A 7,104-nucleotide genomic window follows, 5' to 3' on the forward strand; every position below is an offset into this window, starting at 1 on the left:
CCTATGATTTAGAATAATTTCTTACTTACCACAAACTTGTAAGAATATTACAAAGAACTCTAGGATATCCTTATTGCATTATTTCTCTTTTTCATTCTCACTATCTATATTTGGGCTCACATAATTCTTTTTATTTTTATTATTTTTAAAAAATCAATTCTATGAACAACTAAGCAGACCCAAAAAGAAAAATTAGTTTTTAAATGGGTCATTTGTTTAAAGATTTCATTTATTTATTTATGCATACAAGAGCTGGGGTATAGGCCAGAGGTGTGGGGTGAGGCATGAAAGGATTCACCAGAGTCAGAGTGGGGAGAAGAACAGGTGGATTGACTGAAATACACTGCTTAGGGGAGAAGCGGGCGAGACAGGAGAAGTCTGCTACGCCATGTGGTTCAGCTTTCTGGCTGGGTATCGAACTTGTGCTGCAGTGGCTACAGATAGCTTTATAGTGCTGAGACTTAACCCCTTGCACCACCAGGGAAGCCCTAACTGGGCCATTTTAATGTTTATTTTTTACAATAGAATAAGTAGGTCTTTTGATGATGACAGACATGGAAGACTATGGGCAGGTATTCAGAAACATCACAGCAATGGTTGATGTGGAGTCTTCAGTAATCACAAGCAGAGAAAACCAGTAAGAATGTATTTATGCTTCCATCCTTTTAGGATTGTTGGTAACCTGGGCATGTTTTCCCCAAATAACCATTTCTCTTTGTGTGTCACGGCTCAAGTCACTCATATTCAACTCAATGATAGCACCTTTGCTAATAACAGCCTAAGCTGTATATGGAGGAGATGAAGGAATCTTCTTAACACCAAGTTTTGGCAGCAATTGGCAGTTTTCGGTTCAGGCTGCGTTACCGAGGCCTTCTTGAGACATAAGCCTGTAGGCCTAATGAAGTTTCCCTATCTAGGTGGTTTTCATGTAAACCTATTTGTAACACAGCAGACTTTAGTCACTATCCTCTCCCACAATTTCTTCAGTTTTCTTCTTTTTTTCCCACTATTCATGTAACTGTTAATTATTTTGTTTTAGGGCCTCCCCGGTGGCATAGCAGTTAAGCGCTGGGTTGCGAAGCTGCCCGCAGCCTCTGCAGCGCCGGTTTAATCCCCAGCCGCTGGGCGAGGGTCCCACATGGCACGCAGACCTCTCCTGCCGCCCGCTGCTCCCCTCAGCAGTGTACTTCGTCACTCTGCCTGTTCTGCTCCCCGCTCTGGCTCTGGTGAATTCTCTCACCCTCCCGCACTTCTGACTGTACCCAGTGCTTGTATAAATAAATAAATAAATCTTAAAAAAATAATAATAATTTTGTCTACCCTGGACATGAACTGTGGACAGATATTTCCCATTTTCTCATTTTCTCTTTTCATTTTTGCTTAATCAGACTGGAACACATTTTACCTTGAAACTGCCCCACTCTATGAGGAGACACAGAGGCACTGCTCCTTGTAGAGTCTGTCCATCACTCTTGGTCAGGGTTTCTCTTTTCATGCATCCTGTAGCCTTTCGTTTGTATTCTCAGTTTGCAGCTGTTTATGGTAAAGCTCAAAAAACAAACTTTTCTTGTTTGTTTTTTGCCTTCTCTGAACAGCCATGAGTCTCTGCATGTTCCTTCTTTCTCTTGTTTCATGGAATCCATGAAACTACCTATTTGTTTTGTGGAAGGTGATGGCTGCTAGGCCACCAGGAGCAGCCACTGTAGCACTAATGAACTCTGAATTTTAAGGACTCTCCTATAATTAGTTTCAGTGAATATTTGAGAGTAGGTTTCAAATATCATGTCCCCTTTAGCCTTTAACATGTCAATAAACATTTCTTCAGAACAAGAATATTCTCTTGTTCACAGAATGAGAGTAAACTTCAGAAATACGATTCATATGTAAGCTTTATCTAAGCTGCCATCCATAGTCTAACTTAATCAATTGTCCCCACGATGTCCATTATAGGAATTTATTTTCTCCTTGTCCAGCATCCAGTTCAAGACTGTGCATTGCTCTTAGTTGTCACAAATTTTGTCTTCTTCATCTCGAACTGTTAGTAGCCTTCCTTTGTTTTTTACATCATGGTCAGTTTTTCATGACACAGGTCTGCTACTTTAGAGATGGCCCCTCAATTTAAGTTTGATATTTCCTTATGACTTGATTCAGGTTATGAATTTTGCACCAAAATATTACTTAAATGATGTTGCCTCATTTTCAAGGTATCACATCTAGAGATTCATGACATCTGTCCTTTGGTGGTAAAATTATTTTTTTGTCATTTAGGTGTTACTCCTTTGTAACTATGATCTGAGATATAGATAGATATATAGATAGATAGATCCCTTATCCTGCATCTTCCCCATCCCCCACTTAGAATTGATTAGTGAATCTTACTTGAATCAATGTTTACTACATAGACTCAAAATAAATTTTCTATTGTAACCATTTCTCCTGTTAATTATAAGAACGAACTTCTCCCTTATTTATTTATTATCAAAATAGACTGTAGTCTCATTTTATTCAATGGGTGACAATTCATTACTGTCCATATTTATTTTGGTGATCAAAATTGTCATAGGTTTAGCCACTAAAAGCCCATTCAAGCTGACTTTTATGCCTTTTAGACATGCTTCATTTATTTTTAAGCATTTCCTGTCTTTTTTTCTGACATAGCAAGATGTTCCAGGCTTATCTTGTACCTTCTATTCCCCAGCCTTGCAAGCAGCCATTTCTCTAAAGGAAGTGCTTGCTTTTAGTGTGTAATAACATTTAGCAGCCAAGATCTGAGGACCTATCAGTGTTTCAGTTATCTGTATCTTCTATTTTAAAACACAGATAATTCTTTATAATAAAAAATGAAAGTTATTTTTACATTATTTTTAAAGAGAAGAAAACAACCAAAAGATTGAGGGCTATTCTGAATTCCCTTGGGAGCCCAAATGCCTTGGAACTATGAGAACAATTTTTGTCTGCTAACTTTATCAAATGCAAAAGGAAGGGGCTCCAGAACAGCATCTGGCCCTTCAGTCCCTACTTTGGGCTGTCTTCTGTCTACAAGGGCAGTGAGGGCCATGGCAGAGTCCTTCTGGGGAAAGGCTGCAGGACCCACCTGGAGCCTGGGAGTGGCATCCAGGGGGTGAGCTGAACAAGAATCCATCCAAACCAGCTGCAGACAGAAGGATCCTCCCCCCAAATCTTGAATTTCCACAGAAACTGGGCCATCAGGCCAGTACATCCACCACCCTACCTCCCCACCCATCCGCACACACACCCATCCCAGCTCTGGAACCAAACAGAACTGGAAGAAGAAAGGATTTGCTGCCAAGAGGCTATGAATGTTCTTGTCTGTTTAACTATTTAAATTAATTTTTGATACGCTGCCAACATGACCCACCCTTGCATTTAGCAAGAGCAACGTGCCAGAGCCCTTTCTATACTTGACCATAGCGAAAGTCAGTCTAAGACCCAATGTTGTCCCTGGGTGGTGACTTTAGTTCTATCCCTGGCTGGCCTCATGTCAAGTGTCTCAGCAGCAGCTCCCAGGGACAACCATCCTCAGCCTTGGGGATGGAGCAGTCATGAAGGGGAGGCTGCCCTTCATTGGTCCGCTACACCTGTTTCTAGTTCTTTCAAGAAGAAATGCAAATCCTGGACACACTCTCTTTTTGTTTTATACTGTGAACCCCTCCACTTGAAGGCTCACATCTCCTCCCATGGAAACCTTCTCTGTAGACTTATCCTCACCTCCTTAACTCTCTACCCACATAGCATTTGCCTGGGCTGTTTATAGTCCTAGGCACATTGCTTTGCCAGCAGATGATACCCTGTCTCTCTGCGGGCTCAGGAGGGGAGGTGCTGAATCTTCCTCCTGCAGGCTCAGGGCCAAGCATAGTGTCTGACAACAGCTGAAGAAGCCCTGGGAAAAATGAGTGAATGAATGAATGGGTGAGAGAAGATGAGACCATGCATGGCAGACGAAGGCAGAATGGGGTAGTGGATTCAAAGAGTTGTTCCTGGCCACCAGTCTGCAGCACCATCCTGGCATTTGGCCCCCAGAATTATAACATCAGTGTGTTTTGTTTTTCTCCACCACATTCCTCACCATCTGCTATGTTACTTATTTACTTGCTTCCTTTCTGTCTCACCAATCTTGTCCCCTTCCCTCAATTGCTCCAGCATAACACGGGAGCCTGCCTCCCTGCTCAACGCTCTACCCCATCCCTGGCACAGTGAAGGGACAGCATAGTCACTCAGGACTTGTTCACTGTGTGATGACTGACTGACTGACTGACTCCTTGCTCTTTTTGGAGGCTTTGCCCCCAAGCTCTTGCTTTTGTCCATCTGATAAATGGCATCTTAACTTGAGATTTCCTTGCGTCCTCTTTGGGATGGCTATGACTTCTGGGTCTTTGTCTCTCTTCTTCCAACCGTGCTCATGGTCTTCCTCTCTTCATCTTGGTACAAATATTCACCGACTACCTACTGGGGGCTGCACATTGTCCTGGGTGCTGGGCATACGAAGTCGGCTCCGGTCGAAGGTTCTGATGACACCACCGATGGAGGGAGGCACATGTGCAGGCGTGCCTCCTCGGGTCTCGGCTGCCTTGGGGTCTCGGCCTCCTCGGGGTCTCAGTGCCTCAAGGGCTCGGCTTCCTCAGGACCTCAGCCACCGCAGCCTTGACTTGGGACCACTTATCATGTAGCTACACAGGAGGCCAGTTAATCTCTAAAGGCGGTTTATACAGTAGCATCGAGTGTGGTGAGTGTTATTCTGGGATGCTCTATTTGGTTTTTTGAAATTCTTGTGGCAGAGATGCAATGCTGATCCAAATGAAAGACTGATGATCTCTGTCACCACCTGCAAGACGGGAGAGAAAAATGAGGGGCAGGAAGAAGAGGGAGAATCCCTTATCTCCTTAAGAATAAAGTAGACAGAATCTGTTCAGCCATGAGAAGACATTACACAGCTATTTACAGCAAAAAGGAAGGCGTTCGAGGGCTTTGTGCGTAGTAAAGAAAGTCAGAATGACAAAGACAAATGTTGTTTGTTTATATAGTGGACAACCTGTCAAAGCAAAACACTATTAAAATAAATAAATAAATTTGAAAAAAAAAAAAAAACACAAAAACGTAGCAGACACGGGCCTCCCTGGTAGTGCAGGGGTTAAGTCTCAGCATTATGAGGCTATCGCCAGCCACTGCAGCCTGAGTTCCATCCCTGGCCAGGGAGGTGACCCGCATGGCGTGGCAGACCTTTCCTGACTCGCCCACTGCTCCCCTCAGCAGTGCATTTCAGTCAATCCACGCGTACTGCTCCCCACTTTGTCTCTGGTGAATACTCTCACTGCCCCCCCACACCTCTGGCCTTTACCCCAGTTCTCGTATGCATAAATAAATAAATCTTTTTTTAAAAAAAGAAAAAGCCAAAAAAGAATATTTTAAAAAATTTTAAAAATTACTTTTGAGTTAAATTTTATTAGTCATTATCACATTGTTGAATGTGAAATTAAACAAAAATTAAAGCTGTCCCTTATTTTATTTAACCTTTTTTCTAAGATCAGAATTGTTTCAAATTGTTATGTATTCTCAGTTAATCTTGTGGTAAACTTTTCTGGGTATATATCTTTGTTTCAATCTTAGATGATTCCCTTTGAATGAATACACTCCAGTGGAATTCTTGGCCAGTGATCATCAATTTCTACTCCCCTGAGCTCTACTTGTGGGTGTCCACCTCACCACATCCTCACCAGCACTCAGTATTATCAGTTTTTTAAATCATTACTAATTTGGTGCTGACTCATTTAATTAGGATTTCTCTGTGATTAATGGATCTAAGCATTTTAAAAAATACATTCTCCCTGGGGAAGAATGTCTCTTTGTGGACTTTATGGGAAAAAGAAAGGCAGAAATTCTTGGAGGATGCCACCGGTATGCACAATGAACAGCCTTTGTCTTCACCCATGGAGCCTTCTTCCTTTCACTGTTTGGGAGAAGAAGAATCTGAGAAAAAGCAGCTTGGGGGCCAGAAGAGCGGAGTGACATCAGCCATGAATCAGCCTGAAGCTCATAAAGTTAATCTTCTTAAACTCTGGCTCTGGTTACATCACTGACCTGCCCGCACCTGCCTCTCCCCATCACCTGTCAAGAGAAAGTCCTTCTCAGTGGAACACAACCCACCTTCTCAGCCACATTTCCTTCATTTTTGCACATGCCATGTCGTCCACTCAGTGTATTGTGTGCCATTCTTCAAATCACAGCCAAGCAAGTCCCCCCTCATTCCTTTGGTCACATTGGTATCCCTCTGACTGAAATGCCCCCTGTGCTTGTTGCCTTGTCAATGTTCCCTTCTTTCAATAATAATTTCAAGGGCCACTTCTTCAGTCATGCTTTTGCTTATCTTCAAAAGTGATTTTTCACATCTTTGAGCTTCTATTTGTTCCTGAGGCAAGAGTTGGAACCAAGGTTCAAACGCTGGTCTGTTGAGTTCTCCAACTTCTTATGTGTGTGCCTCAGCCAAATTATTAGGGAAACTGAATCTCTGAGTTCTTCTCCACAGCATCATAAAATTGAATGAGAAGCTGCCTCTACTTGGGGGTCATGATGGGCAGCAAAATGGCATCCACCAGCAGGTTGTTCACGTTGTCAAGCCACATGGTCCATTAATCAGGTTCCCTGACAGAAGAGACAATCCTAAACCCAAGGTATCAGGAGCTCTGGATGACCCTCTTACTCTTCTTCAATTTATAGCACCCTCAGGGGAAATAAATCACCAGAATGGCTGATGCAGCAGGGTCCTCCAGACACTGCAGAAATAATAAAAACATTACCTCTGAAACACAGAAGGGAACATGTGTCTCAAGAAGAAATCAAATGTATTCAATGTGGAGGTCCAGAATAACTCACAGAATGGCTGTAGTTTGTCATCAGACAAATGAACAATCTTTGCAACGAAGGACTTCCAAAATGACAAATAAAAAATTGTACATGAAACAACTTTAATAAATATTCTGTTAAAAAAAAAGTAATGAGATTGTATAAATTAAGTACCCACAAATTCCCGCACATAGTAGAATGTGCAACAAATGTTGATTTCTACCTTAGTCTATTTTGTCTTGCACT

At 42.3% G+C, this 7,104-nt stretch overlaps 1 pseudogene across 1 annotated transcript; it reads left to right on the forward strand.

The window, feature by feature from the left end:
- The first annotated feature begins 6,582 nt into the window (after window positions 1-6,582).
- LOC311168250 (alpha-ketoglutarate dehydrogenase component 4-like) lies at window positions 6,583-6,883 on the forward strand (annotated as a pseudogene). Its single transcript has one exon. The product of its transcript is annotated as an alpha-ketoglutarate dehydrogenase component 4-like (transcript).
- The last annotated feature ends 221 nt before the right edge of the window (window positions 6,884-7,104 follow it).

This window comes from Talpa europaea (assembly GCF_964194135.1).
Source record: "Talpa europaea genome assembly, chromosome: 3".
NCBI lineage: Eukaryota > Metazoa > Chordata > Mammalia > Eulipotyphla > Talpidae > Talpa > Talpa europaea.